Source organism: Cucumis melo, chromosome 11 (genome assembly GCF_025177605.1).
Source record: "Cucumis melo cultivar AY chromosome 11, USDA_Cmelo_AY_1.0, whole genome shotgun sequence".
NCBI classification, from domain to species: domain Eukaryota; kingdom Viridiplantae; phylum Streptophyta; class Magnoliopsida; order Cucurbitales; family Cucurbitaceae; genus Cucumis; species Cucumis melo.
In genome coordinates this window covers 10,910,404-10,932,196 of record NC_066867.1, presented here as the reverse complement: position 1 = coordinate 10,932,196, position 21,793 = coordinate 10,910,404, and the positions used below count along the sequence as shown (strand labels likewise).

Here is a 21,793-nt window from a genome sequence, read left to right as displayed (position 1 = left end):
GAGCCAATCACTTTTATTTTTGCTAGTAAGAAAATGGCATTGACCATTGTGGTGTTTGCAATCTGAATAGAGAATACTCGTTTTGTTGAGAAAAATGTGAGGTTCTTAGATGAAACGCTCCCATGGTACTTGTTTGTTAAAAAATGGGAATGACCTTATCTTTTGTATCTATTTAGCCTTTCAAGACTTAAAACGATAAAGGTGCACTTCCCTCATCGGAAGTGTCTTACTAGTTTATGTTAGTGTTCTAGGTCTCTTATGGTGTTTGTTTTGTGATATAAACAATGAACCTTGAAAACCCAAGGATCCGTTTTGAAGGTGTATTTTGAAGGGTGAATATGTTTGGGCATCGGTAGCCCATGTTTGTTCGAAGAGTTTGCTTATTTACCTAGATTAATGTTTTTCTTTGGCATCTACACTTGAAACGGATTTTGTTTAGTCGTTCGAGATTTTTGAAGTTCTCTCTCCTCTTCTTTGAATACTTTTAGAATAAGTTAATTTGAATTTTTGATAAGCATTGAGAAACAAATTAGTGTGTTCTCACTTAAAGAAAAAGGGCATGAAAAAATAAGATTGATAGAATAACATTTGAACAATTGTTATTACTTAAAATTACACAAAGGTAAACACACAAAAACATTATGATTTGATCATTACAATGTAACTATTATTGCAAATATATAAATAAATAAAATTTCTAATATATCTATAATGAACATAATTAAATTCATAAAAAAACAAATTTCATTGCCACATAAAATTGGTGTCTTTTAAAAAATAAACAAACCGGTAAAATATATATATAGGTGCCAGTTGTCCATGAGTACATATAGGTGTCAGTTGAGTTGAGCTCATGTTGGCTGCGACAAAATATTTACATTATATAGAATAATTTCAAAAACGGAAAAAACCTATAGGTCCACCGTGGAAAATACCAAAAATGCTACGTCATTCACGCGCGCGTAATATATTTGGTACACGCCGTCAAAATTGCGCGCATAATATATTTGGTACACGATTGTTTAGATTTTGTTACAATTTATTTTTTCAATTCTATCGTTTAATTTGGTTACACGATCGTTAAATTTGGTTACACGATCGTTTAGATTTAGGTAGCCAAATCTAAACGATTTTTTTTAATTCTTTTGCTACACGATCGTTTAGATTTGTCTACACGATCGTTTAGATTTGACTAAACGATTTTATTTTATTCTTTTGCTACACATTGTTTATATTTTTTTACACGATCGTTTAGATTTGTTTACACGATTGTTTATTTTTTCAAGTTCTTTAGTACACGATCGTTTAGATTTTGCTAAACGATTTTTTTAATTCTTTTGATACACAATCGTTTAGATTTGTCTATATGATTGTTTGTTTCTTTTACACGATCGTTTACATTTGGCTACTCCAATGTAAATGATTTTTTTCAAGATTCTTTATATACGATCTTTTAGATTTTGCTATTCTTTGTACACTATCGTTTAAATTTGGTTACCTAAATTTAAACGACGTAAAAAAAAGAGGAAAAAAGAAGAAATACGATGGAAAGAAATTATCACATAGGAAAAGAAAAAAACAAGAGAAAAAGAAGAAAGATGATGGAAAGATTAAACGACGTAAAAAGAAAAGAAAGAAGAAAGACAATGGAAAAAAATCGCAGTGGAAAAAAGAAGAGAAAAAGAAGAAAGACGATGAAAGAAATTACAGCGAGGAGGAGAAGAAAGACAAGAGCAAACCTGGAATATTTAAAAAATTGCTAACTTCATGGACTTTGTTACACGGATCGTAAATATTTTGGTGTTTTGTTGCATTTAGTAAAATTAACTCATAAAATTAATAAATATTCCAAATGAAAAACACTCTCATGTATGAATTGAGGCAGCAAGAGCCATAAAATAATATTTGAATATGTAAAACCTAAATATTTCTAAAAGTTTATGAGGTAAAATTGGAGTGATAAATTCAAAAATTAATTCTTCTCCAAATTTCTTTGTTACTAAACCTTTTTCTGTTATTGTTAAAGAATATAATTGAGTAATAATAAAAGGTGTTCCAAGAATTAATTCTTGGCGAGATCTTTAACTAAAAGAAAAGAAGTTTTGAAACAATGTTCTTTATTACAAACATGTACTTTTGAAAATTTAAATTTGATATTTAATCTTTTTTCATTTGCTCCGGTAAGAACCTCTGTAGTTTTTTCAAAATATTTTGTAGGAATTAAACCTTATTGAGCACAATTTCTATCAACACCTGAGTCTATTAATGCCTTTAAAGTAACTTTGAAATCTTCAATTTTTAATGTAATTGGACAATACCATTTTTAAAAATTTATTCTTGAAATTAAATTGATTTCAAAATTTAAATTACTTCATAAATCTTTTCCTACATCCAGATCTCTTAAATTATCATTTTGTTTCATTTGGGAAATTTCCTTTTTTATTTCTAAAATTTCATACTTATGTTAAGAAATTTCTCTTTTTAAGCAATTAATTTCAAATTTTAAATCATCAATAGAAGCTGATGTTTCTTCTTTTGGAGCTTTTAAAATTTCAGAATGACTTTTTTCAGGAATTGTTTTTCTTTTTTGAAATGGTTTTGAAGATGACTCATTTGTTAAAGAGTCTTTAAATGTTTCTAAAATATTTCTTTTTAATTCTTCATTTGAAACATGGTTAATGGTTTGAAATAACAAATCCTGTTCGGAGGTTAAAACATTTATTTCATTTAAAATACATTTATATGGGTCTTTGATACAACCACATGCTCTTGGCCCTTCATCTGAGGAGGATTGGCTTGAAACTTCTGAATCAGTTTCATCTGCAATTTTCTGCAAATTAAAGTCAGAAATATCGGTTGAATTTAAAGAATATTCTTCTTCGTTTATCTCATGGATTCCTCTTTGAGGACATTTGTTGGCATAATGTCCTTTTCTGCATTTGTAGCAAAAAATCTTTCTATTTGATTTGCCTCCTTTTTTAGTTTCCTTTTGCTGTTTTTCAGCAGTTTTTTTTTTGTAATTTGAATAGTTATTTTGAACTTGGATACTTTTTATTTCCTTGTTTGTAGGGGCTTTATGCTCTTCTGATTCTTTGATGATTTGAAAGGGTTTTACAATAACACTCTCGTTATAAAAACTTTTGAACTCAACATCTTTCATTGGTGGAAAATCAGCTTTGATTTCACCTCTTTGAGTTTTTCATGATTCTTTTTCTTTGATAGTACAAATATGGTCAAATTCTTTTCTTTGGTTAAACCATCTAAAAAATGTAATATGCTCTTGAAGTATTTCAAGAGTTTTGAAATACTCTTCTATAAACAGTTTCCTTTCTATTTCAGAACAGTTCTTGAAAAAAGCAATTCTTTCAATACGGTTTTCTTTAGACATAAATTCTTTTTGAAGAGATTCTTTGTCAAGCTCAAACTTTGACTCTGAAATAATTACATTTAATTGAGAACTAGTATCCATTTCTGTTTGAGTTGGAGAGTTTGGGAGATTTTCTTCATAAATAATATTTGGTATTCCTTGACCTATTTTGACAGATCTGATTTTGAGATTAGGCATCGACTCACTTCTACTAGAAGTACTTGGACTTGAACTCATGAAGTCTGTAGCATTCATGTTTTCTTTAACAACAGGGAACCTAGGTGATTCGTTTTCAAATTTGATTTCTACTTTCCCATCAGGATGCTCAATGATATGGGAGACTTCTTTTCCTTTCTTTTGAGGGACAAAAGCGTTGTCTAAAACCCATCGGGATTTTTTTGTAACTTCATCCCAAGAAAGGAGTTTTGGATGCATGGTAGTAGTTAAAACTTTATAAGTAACTTTGTAAACAAGGGTTAATTTTTTAACTCCTTCTTCAAAATTTAATCCTTGGCCAGTAATATCTAAGTTCAAGGTTTTGAGAATATGTGGATCATCAAGAGACACCATAAAATTTGGAAAACAATTAAAATATACATGACCATTGGCCAAATTTGATTCAATTATTCCTAACAAAGAATTTGAAAAATCTTTATGGCGTTTATCGCGTAAAATTACTAAGACTGGTGTATCTAGACCTGATTTAAACATTGGAATTAAAGCTACTTGGACAGCTCCTATGTGAAGAAATGAAAATTCTTTTTGATGTTTTTGAATATCATTTCTTGAAAATAATTGTATGGAATCAATTTTTTCGTAAACTGGAATTCTTCTTTCAACAATTTTAACACAAAGATTTTCTTTGAAGTTGAAAGTATTTTGAAAATAAATTGTTTTTTAATCAAGTTTGGGAATTCCCAAATTGAGAAAATCATTTTCTATTTTTGCAATACGAATTGATTCATTTGTCACATCACTTCCACTGGAAGAAGCAGTATGTTGCTCCTTAATTTCTTTTTTAGTAAGATCTTTTGAAAAAGATTTAGGGCATAAAATTTTTTTTAGGAAATTAGACATTTGAAAATTTTAAATTCTCATACTATAAATGTCTATTATTCAAAATTTTATTAAATTTAGAAATAAAATTTCTTGGATCAAGAATCTATACATGTATGTGCTAAGACGGATTACTGTTGACCAACGGTCTCACCGCGCTTCCTTGCGTCTTACTGCCGGGACCACAAACTTAGACACAGACGTACCGGCGGACATAGAATCTGGATCTTCGAAATTGAATCTCTTGAATTCAACAAAATTTGAAGAATAAACTTTATTGAAGAGAGCTAAAATTTATCAAACTCTTCTCCCCCGAAATTGAAATTTGAAAACGAATTGGAAGAAAATTAAAGTTTTATTGATGGCTCTGATACCAATTGCTCAATGCAAACTGCAAAGAGAATTAGGATCGATAGATTACAAGAATAAAGCAGTTGGAATATTAGGAGCTTAGTGTTTCAGAGCTCGATAATATTTCGTAACGTGCTTTGCATTACAACTTGGAAGTCTATTTATAGACCCCGGATTTCAAACATAATTGAAATTTGAAAAATTAAAAAATAAAATTGAATCAGACAGGAAAGGACTCCTTATCTGATAAGATTTTAAAAAGATAAGATCGAATCAGACAGGACAGAACCCCTTATCCGATAAGATTCTCGTTGATCTTCAACTTTTATAAGCTAAATTTTATTTATAAGGGTAGGAAATTAATAAATGATGGATAAGAATCCACCTTCGTACTAAACTAATGTGTGGAAATTTTTTCCATCTAATATACAACCTAATAATTACATTATTGTTCATAATTAACAACTAACCTATTTATTATTTTCATACATTCATTACTATCGTTATTATTAGCTTTATAATAAATAAGAAGAAACATGTTAAATTAAAATTTGTCGGCCATTGATCCATGAAGAATATTGAAGCTTTTTCCATCTTTATTGTCCTTTCTTGGAAATAGTAAATCATGTATCCATTAATTTATTTCCTACGGCGGATTACTGACTGACCAACGGACTCACCACACTTCATTTTTACGACTTACGACCGGGACCATCAAACGTAGTCGAATACTCCATGAAATACATAATTTCATTTTAGCTTGTGGACGTGGTCTTTATTGACGCTTGTTGTCTTCAAATTTTTCCTGGATTTCTGGATGACAGAACAATTTTTACAGAGTAAAGTAGAATTTTTACAAAAGTTTACTCATTAATTACACTAAGGATGAGAATTTACATTTTTTTTAGTAATGTAGATATAATATATACAAACAGTAATTATATTAATTTTGAATAGAAATCTTCTTTAAGAAGACTCTATATTGAACCTATTTTTTTTAAATAGGTTTTTTGATACGGAGCTCACATAGGTTGTGAGTCGAGATCGTCTAGATCATATTCTGGATCTATTTGTTCTTCGTCTTCCTGTATGGAAGAAGATGGTGACTTAGAAGAAGAAGAAGCATTTACTGCTATTGATAATAATCTCTGGAAATCTGCATCAGTTGTGGCTTGTGCAAGTGCGACATGGAGTTTTGATTTGTCATTTAAGAACTCGACATTCTTTCTTTGATCAATGTCTTGTAGATATTTGTTCTCTGCGAACCATTCCTTTATGTGTTTGATGGTGGCATGCTGAAAATTGTATTTTTCCCACAATTTGATTTTTAGATTTTTTAACCAACATTTTATACCGAGGATATGATATTGTGTTGTAGCTCCAACAAAATATCCATGGAATTTGAAAGTAGAGGCAAATTCTCATTGAATTATGAAAAGAATTCTTTTGAATTGTTCTTGAGAAATAGAAATATGATTCTTGAATTGGAGTTGGTAGAATGTCATTTGTAAGACCAAAATTAGTCCACCATTGAATAAACCACAATGGAAAATTAATTTTGTAGGCGTTTTGACAAAAGGAAATAAACCATGAGTGGTTTCTATTTGAAAACCAAAATACTCTATACCAAGCTTTGATATAATCTTGGTATGAGAAGGATTGAGGAACAAAAGGTTTCGAAAGGGATTTTTCTGTAAAAATTCCTTGATTCCAATTAGTTGGATTGATTGTTTTAATAATTTTGAATTTTGAATAAGCAATTTTTAAGGATCGTTTTTGTCTGGAACAGGAGTTATTTCTATAGACTTTGTGTCTACTAAAATAAAATCATAAAATTTTTTGTTTTTCTGAGGTCTTCGGGAAGAAAATTAAAGTCCTTTGGAAAGATTTTTGAAACTCTCTCTTCTAAAGTGAGACTTTGATATTCGGGTTCTATGATAGGATCATAAACGATGATAGGCTTTTGAAAATAAGATTTGATTTCGGGTCTTGACACAAACCGTTTATCGGGGGTGACAGCCTGAGAATAAGTTGTAGGAAGAGTAGAAGACTCCCTATTAGATGAAGGAGAGGCGGGAGGCCTCATTTGAACGATTCAGCCAAAAGGACGGATAAGATTGGCTGAAGGCCTAGGTGGAGTTAATGACTTCGTGGGAGACCCAATCCGTATGCCGGACGATCTTGATCTGGATCGGGTTACTGTGGTAAACCCTAAATCCATTGCATATTGATTTGCACTCATAGGTGAGGGTGCAGAATTAGAAGAAAAAGATGGGCGATTGCCCTTTGAAGAGGTAGAGTTTGTTCTTTCTCTAGCATTTCCTTTTTCCGAACTCATTTTTCTTTCGAGAGAGAGTTTTTAGAAAGGAGAGAAATTTTTGGAGTTAGAAACTCCCTTGATAGATAATCAACTAAAGGGTTTTGTTCTCCTTTTATAGGCACAACTTCAAAATCAAAACAAGACAGTATGACTTGCCATCTGGCAAAAATTTGTTTTGAGACAAGATTTTTTTACATCTTTTTCCAATACAAATTTTGAGGCTCTCGAATCAGTTTTGATACCTTGGAATTTTTGAACACAAAGAACTATTGCAAGTAATTCCTTTTTTACCGTTGAGTAATTTTTTTGTGTGTCATTCCAAATTCCTGAATGAAATCGAATTATTGATTCGGTCTTATCTAGACACTGTTTTAGGATTCCTCCATATCTGATATCAGAGGCATCAGTTTCCACGATAAGATTTGCTTTTGAATTAATTAAACTGAGGCAAGGGATTGATTTGACTAAAGACTTAATTTTTTGAACAGTTTGGGTATGATTGTCAGACCACGGTTTTGGATTTTTCTTTAGCCTTTGGTGCAATGGTTTACAATGGGTTTGATGTTTTGAATAAAATCAGATACATAATTTAGACAGCCCAAAAACCTTTGAAGTTGGGTTTTATCTAAGATTTGATCAGGAAATTTGAAGCTAATTCAATTGATCTTTGAATGGGCTTAATTTTGCCTAAATGGATTTCGAAGCCCAAAAATCTTATTTTTGTTTCAAATAATTTGACTTTTGATAGAGAGACTACCAAACCATTTCTTTTTATAATATCTATTCAAATATTGATATGCTTGAAATGTTTTTCTATGTTTGGAGAAAAAACTAAAACATCATCAATATAAACAATTGTAAAATCTTGAAAATTATTAAAAATATCATTCATGATTTTTTGAAATTCAGATGGTGCATTTTTTAACCCAAAAGGCATTACATTCCATTCATATTGTCCAAACGGAACATTAAAATTCGTTTTATATTTATCTTTTTCAGAGATTTGAATTTGCCAAAATTCAGATTTCATATCAAATTTCGAAAATATTTTTACATTTGCAATTCTTTTGAGTAAATCTTGTTTATTAGGAATTTGATATCTAATCCATTCCAAAACTTTGTTTAAAGGTTTGTAGTTGATTACTAACCTTGGAACTCCACGCTCTTTTTCGGTGGCGTTGTTAACATAAAAGGCGGCACATGACCATGGACTTTTTGAAGGTCTTATTAGATTTTTATCTAATAAGTCTTGAATTTCTTTCCTACAATGTGTTAGTAAATCTGAATTCATTTGAAATAAAATCAAGGAGTTGAGATTCAACTAATAGAAAATAATAATTTGGATATTTTGAAATTAGTAAAATGGAATAAAGTTGTTAAAATCTTTGACCAATTGGATAAGTCCCGAGATATTAGGGAGAGGTTATGATAGGGGTTGCTATATCTCTAACACATTGAAAATTATTACAGACTCATAAATGCATAACATAAATTAATTAGGTTAATTTTCATAAATATAACAAATCGACAAAATATTTACGGCCCGTGTAACAAAATGAAAAAGCCCATGAAGCTGGCCATTTTTTAAAATATTCTAGGTTTGGCCTTCCTTTTTATCGTCTCTTCTTTTCCTGTCTGTGATATTTTTCTTTCCATCGTTTTTTTCTCTTATTCTTCTGTAATTTTTTAAAAATATTTCCATTCTCCCTTGCTTTCCTTATTCTTTCTTCTGCATTTTTTCTTTTCTTTTTCATCGTCTTTTTTTAGTTTTTCTTTTATTTTTTTTAAGTTGTTATTTGGTTCAAGATCATGTACCAAATATAAAAGATCTATATTTTTTTATTTTTTTCAAACTGTTATTTGGTTGTTTAAGATCATGTGCTAAACATAAAAGATCAGGAAAAAAATCGTTGGAATATTTGATAGCTAAATATAAACAATCATGTGCCAAAAATAGCCAAATCTAAACGATCGTGAACCAAAGAATCTTTAAAAAAATCGTTTAGATATGGGTAATAGTTGAAATTTATGTCCTAAAACTCATAGTTTGTAACCATATTCTATTCAATAAAGTCGTTATTGAAAAATTGAACAATATAATCTTAAATCCAATAAACTAAGGTCCTGAGTAAACTTGAACTTCATGTAGAGACGTAAACATGGATTAAGTTTGAGTATGCGTAGCCTAAATAGTCTATAGTATATGAAAAAAAATTGGACACCTTATTCAAAAACACTATGAATGCTGCCTACTTTATAGTTAGTACAAACGAGGTGATCTTGAATCGTTCATGTAGAGACATGAAAGTGAGGATTGTTGTAACGACCCAACTCCTTATACTAAGCTGAAGTCATTACTAAATGTAAATACCATAATTTAAGTCATAAAGTTTGGTCAAAATGAATAAAACCTCAGAATTTTATTTAAAAAAACCAAACCAAGGTAATGTGCGAAATATAAACAAATATTAAAATCCTATTGGGGCCCTATCTACTTTTAAAGAAATGAAATAGTAAATAAAGAAAAATAAAATTCAAGTACTAATGTTTAAAACGGGGTGTAAGCAGAAGCAGAAATCTCTATGGCTCGCCACGGTCACTTCTGGTCGCTCGCCAGCTTACCCTTGCCCTTACCTCGGCCTCTACCTAAAAATCATGACATGGAGAGAGTGAGTATAAAATACTCAGTAAGGGACCCACTACTAGTCCCACTAGGTGCCTGTTAACTTCCTATTAGAGTCTTGAAAATGGTACCCAATAACTGGCACATTCCCGAACACGTGCAACATGCGCTCCCGTAGGAACGAAAATCTAGTCTTCGGTGTCCCGGGGGAGCACCTAGGACATACTGGTCTGTAGCGAACCCGGAGGAAACACTAAGACAATCGGGCTGCGAGGATCCCGTCGAATCACTCGAATCATATCTATATCCATGCTAGACTGGCGTCCCGTCGGATTACGCAGTTCTAAATCGGTGGTGATCCTGAAGAACACCCATGCAGGTACGACTTTAATAGGCTAAGCTAACAGGTACCCTAACCATAGCATACATATACATAACATTATCATGTAATCATATCAGTCAAATCATCATATCACATCTCATCACAATAACCAAACGTAAAGTCATACCCAGCCGTCAACACATTATACCATGCCATCATAATAATTCACATCAGTAGTCACATCATGCCCTCAATAATTAACATATCGTTATGCAGTCTAGTTCTCAAGTTCGTAACTAGGAATGCATGCGGTCTCATGATTCTAGTCGTAGAGCTAGTAGTAGAAATCTCTTACCTGGAGATTTGCTCGATCGAACTCTAACAGCAAGAGAATGCGCTTTCCAAGCAGCGAGGCTCTAAATGGTTAGTAACAACAATTAATAACCTAACTTTCATGGAAAAGAAGTCCAAGAGTCGTTCGAAGCAACTTACCCAAGATCAAGGTTACAATAATTCCCTTTAAGTCGAGAAATCCCACGCTCCAACTCCACTTGGTCCAACCGACCCTTTCAAAAATATAATTTAATTTAATCCAAAATTAAATTATTTAAAAACCAAAATTACTCTTTGTTGGGTATGCCAAAACCCAACCAACTTACCAAAAACTTACCAATGACAGGTAGGGAAAGGACCCACAAAAGCTAGGTGGCTTAAAAGGGCTTGGCGGCTCGGTTGGAAAAGTAGAGATCGGCTCGGCTTGAGGGCAGGTGTCGGCTCGGCTTGCGGCAGAAGGGAGACGCGGCTCGGCTGGAAGTCGGCTCGCAAAGAAGGGCGTTGGCGCGGCTTCAAGCACCGAGCAGACGTGCGCGGACGTGGCTGGTGGGTCGGAGCGGGCACGCGGAGCGGATCGGGGTGGAGCGACGCGGAGTGGATCGACTGCGGAGCGTTCGACTCGCTCGGGACGAGTGACGACGCGGCTCAGCTGATCTATTCAGGCTGGTCTGTAGTGAACGTCCGACGGCGGTGCCTTGCGGAGGGCGGCTACAGTGACTGGCGGCGGGCGGCGGCGGCGGCAGCTTGCTAGGGTTTTTTTCCTCCTTGGTGAAGATGATGGTGATGGTGCATTAATTGCACATCCCAATGCCCCATTTAAATAAAATAAATCCTTTTATTTTATTTTATTTTGCTTTAATTTAATGTTTTACTCCTTTTCCTCAACAATCTCAATTCCAACCAATCACATCAATCCCTTCTCTTCCTTTTTCTTTTTCCAACTAATATCTCACCATTATCTTTAACAAAAATCAATTCTCTCTCTCCTCAACCCAAATATCTTTAGTCTTCAACAAATAACTTTACCAAATTTATTTTCCAAATAAAACAATTATTATCCAACTCAAAATAATTATAACTATAAACCTTAATTAATCACAAAGTCAAAATAATCAAGTTCCTCAAATAAATTCGAAATTTCCATATCCACACTTAAGATAATAATAAAAAGAAAATCAAGTTTGTTGGGGCGTTACAATTGTAAACTGACTATTTCAATTATTGATGATAGAACCATGATAGTCACTTTTATGTTATAACGCCTACATAAAACTGACTATTTCAATTATTGATAACCTAAGTAACTTAATTTTAATCCTAAGCTAACTATGAATGTTTGTTCACACGAGATTATCCTAGGTCTGCATAGGTGAGAGCAGCTCTTCAACACGGGCCCAATAATAAGCCTCCCATTTCAAGTGTAAGACAATGTGGATAGCTGGGGACATAGGGTTCAAGATGAAATCCACTCTTACTCGCTGCTCTTTTGATTTTACTTTCCTTATGTTGCTGAAAATTATGGTTGTGGTTGTTAGATCATTTAATTTGAAGATCCCTTTCGTTTTCGCCATTCTCCCCAAAATACCCTTCTTCCATTATTTCATCTTCCCAACATGTTTTAAATTTTAGTGATCAATATTCAATTTTAACAAATTTCTAACTATCTATCTATAATTTGTTACAAATATGTTTATTTGTAACGCTTATGTTGCAATGTTGTTAGTAATTGTTGCTAAGAATTAATTAGATCCATTAGAAATGTTTCTTTTACACAAAAAAAAAAAAGTAAATAAAAATAACTAAAGAACTAAGAAAATTAAATTACTAAAATTTCATTCTGCCGCTTGAAATTCCATTTCCAATTTCATTCAATTATCTCCCCTCCCGCCTTCTCTATTTTTCATCCCCCAAATCCCTAACTCATTTGTGTGGCTGCTCAAGTTCGTTTTCTTTCTTTTCTTTCTTTCTTTTTTTTTTTTTTTTTTCTTTTTCTAAATCTCATTTCCCTTGTTCTTGTTCTTATTTCTAAATTCTAATTACCCTGAACCCATAAGAAGAAGATTCTTGAACTCGTGGCATCATAGTCAAAGATGGAGTGTCTCCATTGAAAATCGTGCTACTTCCACCACCAACATGAAATTGGTCTCCATCGTAAGTAATAGCAATGTTCTGTAATCTTTTTCTCCTTCTCATTGACTTAAATTATTTTAGTATTTTCAATTTGTAGTTTCTCTATTGTTGTTTACCTCCTTCTCGTCATTATCCTTATTTCAAGCAAGAATCAAGATTCACAACAATTTTCTCCTCTCAGGGTCATCATTTCAAACATTTTGATAGATTAAGGTAATAACAAAAAAACTTGATTCTAATAAACCCTTGTAGTCTTGATCATAAAATTCAATTTAGAACAATAAAGAGTTGAATGTCTGACAAACAAGCTTGTTTTATTGGTCCTAATGTGTTCTTTTGGTTATAGGATGAAGATGATAAGTGTGGATCAAAAACATGCGACTGGGCTATTGGTCTCTTAAGTTTAAATTCAGAAATCATCAAACAAGTTCAAATCAAATAACAGTTTCTTTTAGGTGAATATTTTCTATTTGGCTTATTTAAACCTTTAATTGTACAACATCTCTGTGAGTTGATGATATACTCTCATAATGTTTGGTTGTCAAACAATCTTATTATTCAACTCTATGCATGTCTCTATGTTTTGCTATGAGTTTCAAATGTGGGGAAGAATGCATGATATTTAGCTTTGGGTGGGTTCCACTATTGTGTATAATGACATTAAGAAATGAGTATTGACATGAAAAATACTCCTTTTGGATATGCCTATCGTTGATTAAGAGGCTCATTCAATTGTGGAAAACATGCATGTTTGTACAAGAAAGTAAATAAAGTTATGGGAAACAATTACAAGATAAGCTACACTACAAGAAATCGGACTTTTCCCGACGTCAAAAAAGGCGTCGGCATAAAAGACGTCGGGAATAAGAGGTTCTCCCGACGCATAAAGTAAGACGTCGGGAATAAGAGGTTTTCCCGACGCACAATTCATGCGTCGGGCACAAGACGTCGGAAAATAAGGGGTATTCCCGACGCCGTAAGTAATGCGTCGGGACAAGCCTCACGTGGGAAATAAGGGGTATTCCCAAGGCGTAGGTTTTTCCGACGCCGTAAGTGTGCGTCGGGAAAGGCTTAGGTTTTTCCGACGCCATAAGAAGTGCGTTGGGAAAAGCCTCACGTGGGAAATAAGGGATATTCCCAAGGCCTAGGTTTTCCCGACATCGTAAGTGTGCATCGGAAAAGGCAAGTAGTGCATCGGGACAGACCTAGGTTTTCCCGACGCTGTAAGTAGTGCGTCGGGAAAAGGTCTAGGTTTTCACGACGCACTACTTACGGCGTCGGGAGATCCCCTGCTTATTTATTTCGTTTCTGTTTTACACAAAACTGAAAACGAAAGGGAAAGGGTTCGGAGAAGAGAGAAACCGTCACTGTTCGTAGCTCGCCGTTGTCCCTTCCATCTTCGTTATCGTCTGTCGCCGCGACTGCAACTTCATCTTCAGCCTTCCTCCTCTCGTAGCTCGCCGCCAACCTTCTCTTTTCTATCTTTCAAGTTCTTCTCTCTCCATTCTCACTTTTTCAGGATCCCGTTTGTCACCCTGTAGCTAAGTCAGTCAATGACTTTCAAAACAAATATATCTTAAATGAATATTTTTTTTTATTGAAACAACTTTTATTGAATGAATATGTGTGCGTCTGTGCATCATAGGGTTGGCCTAACATTGGACAAACAAGAAAAATCTCAAGTTTAACGAACCTTTTCAAGTGCTTTTCTCGAGCTTTCAGTATAGTGTCGGTAAAATGGTTCCTTAACAAAACTGCACGGTAAAGCCTGTCGGGGGAGGCTTTCCCGACGCAGTACATGGCGTCGGGAAAGCAGACGAGGCTTTCCCGACGTCGTGGTTTGCATCGGGAAAGACGGCGTCGGGAGAGGCTTTCCCGACGCTGTGTTGGTCACGCGTCGGGAAAGCCTATCCCAACTCACTTCCCCCGACGTTTGTCCCGACACCGAGGACTGCGTCGAGAGATCCTTTCCCGACATATTTTTCACTTCCCCCGACGTTTTTCGGCGTCGGGAAAATCTCGATTTCTTGTAGTGCTACCTGCTTAAAATTGACTTGATTTCCTTTTCATTATCTATAATTTCTATACGTTTTCTCTTATAATTCATCATGGTTAGTTGATCATTCTCTTCGCTTAAATCTTATTGGGAATGTGTAGATTTATATGCTGAATTTTATTATATTTGTAAAAGAAAGCAATACATTCATGGATTGAAACAACATTTGTTGTTTAATATCATAACTGAAAAGCACTAAAAAGGGTTTCTCTTGGCTTGAGATTTTGCACTAGATATAATTTATATTGGATGGTAGGAACCAAGCGTGGTTTTTTAAAATTGTATTTTTCCTTTGAATATTTTACAATATCTTTCATCTAAAAGAGTTGGATTCTTAAGCATTGAAATAGTTAATTGTTCACCGGAGGCTCTAGTGATTTTTATGTTAAGTATTAGGCATCTTTCCAAGCGTAGGGTATTTTTTTTGACCTTGTATCTCCAAAACCAACAACTATTTCACAATAATCATTTTTGCTTTGAGTAGCTTGAGTGTATCATGATGCTTACTTTGTTGATGCATTGAATGACTATCTAGTAGTTATGATGGTCATTTAGATATAAGTTTAGTGTAAGCCAAGGATTTTACAAATTTTATTTCACTTTCTTTTATTTATAAGTTGTCTCGTTAGTATAATATGTTTAATATCATTGCTTTATTTGCTTAGAGTAGCTTGAGTGTATCATGATGCTTACTTGGTGATGCATTAAATGACTATTTTGCAGTTATAGTAGTCAGTCAGATACTTTGTTATATGATTTTGTTAAGGTGATTTATCTCATTAATTTCATTTAATTAGGTTATAACACAATGGATAAATCGTGGATGATAAAAGATAGATCGTCTAAGGAACATGAAAAAAGTGTTGATTGTTCTATTGAGTTTGAACAAAAACATTCAAGTGGCAGAACTTTTAGGATGTAGTGAGAATTGATTGTCGTGACTTTTTAGGATGGTACATATGAACATGTTCTTTATTGCAATGAAACGATCATTTAAATATTTATAGCTTTAAGTATATTGTGATACCATGTCAATTTTAGCAGGGTTAAATCTTATATGATCTTATTTGTCAGATACTATTATTTTTTTGTTGAAACATTATTGGTTTACAGTTGATTACTGAAAAATAATTAGTTTATTCGATGGTTTTTTAGTTAGTTTATGAAATATATGTTACTTGCGTTTCAATTATATGGTCTGATGGTATGAATTTTATATTTGTGATTGTTGATATTTTGCATGAGTTGTTTGAAGTTGTGAAGATAGATGTTTCGAGTTGTTGGAGCTCTGGAGTTGTGTGAGTTTTGTAATTTTGGAGTTGTGACAGAGTTGTGCAGGTTATGTAGTTGAAAAGAACTTGTTTGAAGTTGGTTTGTAGTTGTATGTAATGAATTTTGCATATATTGATGTTTTGGTATTTTTCAGGTTTTTTTAGCTTGTTTGATGTTCATTATAGGTCAAATATATGGGAGGGTTGTAATGACCCATTATTTTATTTTATTTTTTAAAGCTGTTATAGTTGACAGACAAAAATGTCAAGAATAGATTTTTGTTGATGGGCAAAAACCATTCATATAAGGGCTATCTTGATGGGCAAAACACATCAATAAAAAGTTTTATCTTAGATGGACTGTTCAATTCCTTGATGGGCAAAAGACGTCAAATTTCTCCTTTTTTATGGTCAATAACATCAAGAAAAAGTTTTTGATTACAAGTTTTGGCCATCAAGTAAACTAGTTTTGCTTGGTGGATTTTTTCAGTTTTCTTGATGGACAAAAAACATCAAAGTCTCTTTTCCGGTTAATACCCAAGAAAAAGTTTTTTATGACATCTTTTACCCTAGTTTTCTTGATGGTTGGGCTTTCTTGATAGCTTGCCTACTTGATGGGCAAAGACCATCAAGACCATCAAGATAGACATTTTTTTACGTACTTTGCCCATAAAAGAAAGCCAAATTTGTAATAGTAACACTTAATATTCTTCACAAATACACTCGATTGATTAAATATACTTGAAGTCTTACTAATACACTATTGATATACACTTGTAAACTTTATTGATACACTTGATAATGATTCACTTTATCAATATGCTAATATACTTTATTAATATATTTTTTATATACTTGGTAATGATACACCGAGTATATCGTTCATATACTTATAATACTACAATTAACTACATAATATTTGAAAAATGAAAATCATGTAGTAAGTATATCAACCAACTGATATATATAATATAAGTGTATTACAACATATTGATATACAAAACTGATACAAAGTAAAATCAAAATAGAACCAACGTATAAAAATAAAACAAAATCATTTGAAATCAAATTCAACTTCAAAATACACATCAAAGAAAGTAGAGAACAATTACAAAGTTAAATTACTTCGATCAACAACCTTTATATTTCATGTTGCAATTAATTTAGCATTGATATCCTAAAATCATGATTAATAAGATATAAAAGAGAAAAATTTGTGAATGTATGATAAAAGTACACCCAATACAAAACCAAGGGAAAAAAACATAACAATAAATCAAACTTAAAAAAACTTCGTAGGAGTGCTTCACAGAAGAAGAAGATGAAAAGGGAAATATGATGATGAATACTCCCTTGCCAATTTTCTAATGTCAATTGTAATCTACTGAAGAGAAAGAACAAGGAAGAACAATTCATTTTTCCCATATAAGAAAGGATGATTAAGGCTTTAAGAAGATTGAAGAAATACATATGTTATTGAAGAAATAAATTGTTTTTCTCGTAAGAGAAAGAATGATTAGGACATTAAAAAGTAGAAAAAGAAATGATGATTAGAGTATTAAAAAGGAAAGAAGAAATAAATCATTGAAGGGTAGTTTGAGAATAATAATAAATTTAAGATGTAAAAGTATTTTAAAAAGTAAAAATTGTCATATTTACAAAATACTAAAACAATGCTGTTTCAAAAGGCTATCAACTATAATTTTTCTATTTTTTAGTTGAGGAACTTTTAAAATATGTATTTGTGAACTCAAGATGATTAAAGAGATACATTCTGAAAAATTTAAGGGGCTGTTTTGGGGAAGAGTTAGTACTGTGGGCTTGGGTTAGCCAACCCTAACCCCCGTTTGGCCCACGGCTTATGGAAACCCTAATTTTAGGGTTTCCTTCTCCCTCAACCCGACATACGTTTCGTCTTCAATGCGTGTTTCTTCTTCCCCTCAATCGTCGTCTTCAACCCGTGTTTCGTCTTCCCTCATGAAATCCCATCAATTCTCCCTCTTTCGTTGTCTGGTCTCCCTTTGTATTCATTTTAATAGTTTTGTCAAACCAATTTAAATTTTGTTATTGCTCTTCAATATTAAAATTTATATGAATATTTTTAAATAATTATAAATAATTAAATGAACTGTTTTTAATAATGACGCGTAATTAAAAAAATTAAATATAAATTAAAATAATTATTAAATAATTAGGTACACAATTTGGCTACCAAAATTTTTTTTTTCAAAATTTGGTATGCGATCGTTTAGATTTGGCTAGAAGATCGTTTAGATTTGGATCGTTTAGATTTCGCTAGCCAAAATCATTTAAATAAGTCTATTTTTATAAATTAAAAAAGTTAACCAAATACATATATTGATCAATGGACTAAAAAGAATAATTTTTTTAAAAGAAAAATCCAAAGTATAAGAAGAACGGAGTTAGGAATTATTCCTTTTTTTATATAAAAGAAAAGGAAAAGTAAAAAAGAAAAGGGCAAAAAGAGATGGAGAAAAGAGGGGCACGTGAAAGCTAAGGCAGCTCCCAACATTCCCATCGGACGTAGGCTATAGCGGCCGAGCGGGTATGGGACCAGGTTCACTGAACCTCCCTCTCCCTCTCCCATTCCATTTCTTTATTTTTGTATATATTTCCTTCACAACAACATCACTCCTCATTTCTTGCCTTCTACCTTCTTCTTCCATCAACCATAAACAATGGGGTATTTTCTATCTTCCCTTTTCTTATGCTCTTTCTTTTTCACTTCTATACCATAAAATCAAACTATCTTGAAAATGCTTGTTTTCTTTTGTTGTGCCTTTGATGATTACTTGTTTATTTCAATGCTCAAAGCCCTAGATCAACTATATATCTAATTTTCATCTACTTTTTCTTTTACTTTCTAAAATTGAATTAACATCTTGCTCTGGGCTGGTTTCAGTTTTCAGATTGGTGGTATTTGTGATTTTGATCATAAGAAAAGTCATTTGGGTATTGACTCTGTATTTAAAATCATTGCTTTCCATTTCAAGAAATTAATGGAAGCCCCTTTCATGTATTGTTTAATTCAATTTTCTCTCTCTCGGACTTCCGAACCAATTACTTGGCTTTGTTTGAGTCATTTTCCTCTAAGAATGCTTATAAAGTTGTACTTTTTTGGGTTGAGTTTATCTCATTAGTAAATGCACCAATTGTGTTTTCAAGTACACACAAAAGTGTTTTTAAACATTTAGAAAATTAACCCAAATGGGGGGCCCTTATTTGGTTCAATGCTGCTGTTTTTCTTTCTTCTACTCATGTAGGAGTTTTCTGTCGAAATACACTAAAGTAATTTAAGAGCACTGGCCCAAATAAATGTTTTGTTCAAAATGAAAGGATTAGGACAAATAAGAACCAAACATTAGAAATCAAACATGGTTTCTTTCAATTTCATCATTGCTTTATTTGTACGGAGTCCAAATAATGTTGCTTGTACATTTACATTTGGTAATTATTGTTCATGGATGCAGGTAGAGTAACTAAGCATGAGCCGTTGCTTTCTTCTCCAAAAAGAAGATAGTCAAGAATGATAATGTCAATATTTCTCACGAGACAAACAGCTTTCTTTACACTTTTGTTATGGTGAACAGAAGTGGCATCTGTTGTAGCCATTTGCCCGCTTTCTGATCATTTATATTGCTCTTGAGTTCAGCTATCGTGGCCTCGTCATGGCAGCCATGACCCAGAAGAGTGAGGCCAATGGGAGCAATTCGCGCGGTCCGGTCGCTCCTTCTGCAGGAATGTGATTGAAGAGTAGAGAAGAGAGAACAGTTTGTTGTTCTTGGATGAGTTCCCCCTATTTGAAACTTCACGTACTTAACATTTTGATGTCCTTTGGCTGATAGGTGGTTTTGTTTTAAATAAAGCCTCTGTCGTTGTCTCTTATTTGTGCATTGCTCCTAGGCTCAACAAAAGGTTCAAAATAAAGGTGAATTGCTCATGGAAACCAGTTTTTTCGTTTGGTAAAAGCATGTTTTTTCTTTCAATTATGCTATTTTTTTGGGCTTTCAACTAAAATAGTTTAAATTGCTATATGATTTTATACCATGGGTTTTTCTTTCTAATATATTTCATAAAAGTCCTAAATGGACTATAAATTTTTATAAAAGAATCGATTAATTTATCTTATTACCTAAATTTCATTAATGTAAACGAAAAAAGAAAATAAAAATGAAAAAGGAATATGCAGAGACGTTCACCGTGAAAGGGGGAGGTATACATATGTTTATGGAAACTTCACAAAATCCAGCGAAATAAACATCTACTTTTCAAAAATGCTCCCAATCGTTCACGTCTTCAATTTCGAGCAAACATTAGTCGTTCATCGTCTTTAATTTCGAGCAAACATTAGGGTTTACCTTCGTCGTCTCCAACAGGACCTTTGCTCCACGCCAGTTGAAAGAAAATCACTACGTCGTGAAGCCATTTTTCATTATGGTTAGTCTATTTTTAAACTTCGTATATCAAATAGAATGGATATATTTGCTGGGATCATATTTCTTTTCAGTCTGGAACCGTCTTTTTCCTAGTATTTTATTAGAAAATGAGATTGAAGAAGCATTTAGGGTTTTTTAACAATATTGATTTCTACTGTGAAATTGATAGATGTAAAATGTTATTTTACTCTTATAACAAAAATGAAGTAATGCATGTTGTATATATTTTGTTTTGAACTTTTTAATCTTAAAATGCTACTTTGAAAAGTGGATGTTGTTTCTATAAAAATCATAATATGGTAAATGGTAGTTTATATTGTATATTAATCTCTATATGTAGTTAAAAAAATTGTGTAGAAGCAAGAGATGCCTAGAATAAAGGATGAAACATATGAAATCGAACAAGGATGATTCAATAATGATTGACGAGACAGAGATATATTTTAAAGTTTCTGAAGTTATATTTGAAATGGTATAAATTGTTAAACAAGATATAATATGTATATATATATCGTAGGATGAAGAAAGATATGAAGAAGCAATTAACTACGAACCATTGCAAATTGTATATCTAGACGATGATGAACAAGAATAAAGAGGAGCTATAGGTACATACAGATTGTGCTGTACTAGGAGAAGAAATATGTGAAACCGGATTTGGTATTTGAAATACCAGAGGCAAAGATGCCAATGCATGACCGAGGTGAACAACCAAAACCAGGTCTAAGAGGAATCATTCTTAGAATCGACCACACAAAAGGCTAGTGTAAATATCTGATTATTGGCATCAGGTGTTGAAGTAGATAAAAGAGTACTACCATATTTATTCTTCAGACTTGTTCCATCAATAGAAATTACTGGACAACAATGTTACCAACCAGAAAGGAAAGCAGATAATGCCATGAAGAAGTATAGAAATTTATCATCGACATCAACTTTGTATTCAACAAAAAAACCTATGAACATAAAAAATATGTACCTTAATGGTAAGGAAAGAATCACGAAAAAATAATTACATATATAAATAGGTATATTGAAAACATCTATGTTTTTAGTGCAAAGTTGGATTCTACCTTTGAGATATCTATGTTTTCAGAGAAAAAAAAACCCCATTATTATGGATTTCAGTTTGTAAAGAACTTGACGACGATGAACCCAAACAAATTAATAAAGGGTCAATAGAATGAACAATAAGGGCAATATGTCACTCAACATTCGATGTTATTATATGGTAAACTCATGTAACATCGTTATCATTCGTTATAGTCAAATTCTTCCTAACATATTCTATAGGACTTAGACAAATGTATATATAAATATTGTTCATATCAATAAAACTGCCTAATTTGGATGTAGGCTAGTGTACAATTCTTCATAGCACATATGATAATTAACTGTTATTTCGGACACACTAAAACTAATATACTTGTTCAATTCATTGAAAAAACATCGAAATAGACTGCAATTTTGGTCATCCTGCCAAAAAATATTAGAAATATATGTCACA

General features: G+C 32.6%; 2 long non-coding RNA genes across 4 annotated transcripts; both read left to right on the top strand.

The window, feature by feature from the left end:
• The first annotated feature begins 12,347 nt into the window (after positions 1-12,347).
• On the top strand, positions 12,348-13,299 carry LOC127143987 (uncharacterized). Its single transcript, XR_007815479.1, has 3 exons — positions 12,348-12,523; positions 12,684-12,715; positions 12,849-13,299. It is a non-coding gene; the product is annotated as an uncharacterized LOC127143987 (long non-coding RNA).
• A 5,010-nt stretch (positions 13,300-18,309) lies between these two features.
• On the top strand, positions 18,310-21,347 carry LOC103495971 (uncharacterized). Of its 3 annotated transcripts, none has more exons than XR_001763471.2 (4): positions 18,310-18,533; positions 19,321-19,778; positions 20,030-20,287; positions 20,804-21,347. It is a non-coding gene; the product is annotated as an uncharacterized LOC103495971 (long non-coding RNA). The 3 variants fall into 3 exon arrangements; XR_001763470.2 differs by having other exon boundaries at positions 20,627-21,347; XR_007815405.1 differs by having other exon boundaries at positions 18,312-18,533; positions 20,030-21,347.
• Positions 21,348-21,793: the final 446 nt, after the last annotated feature.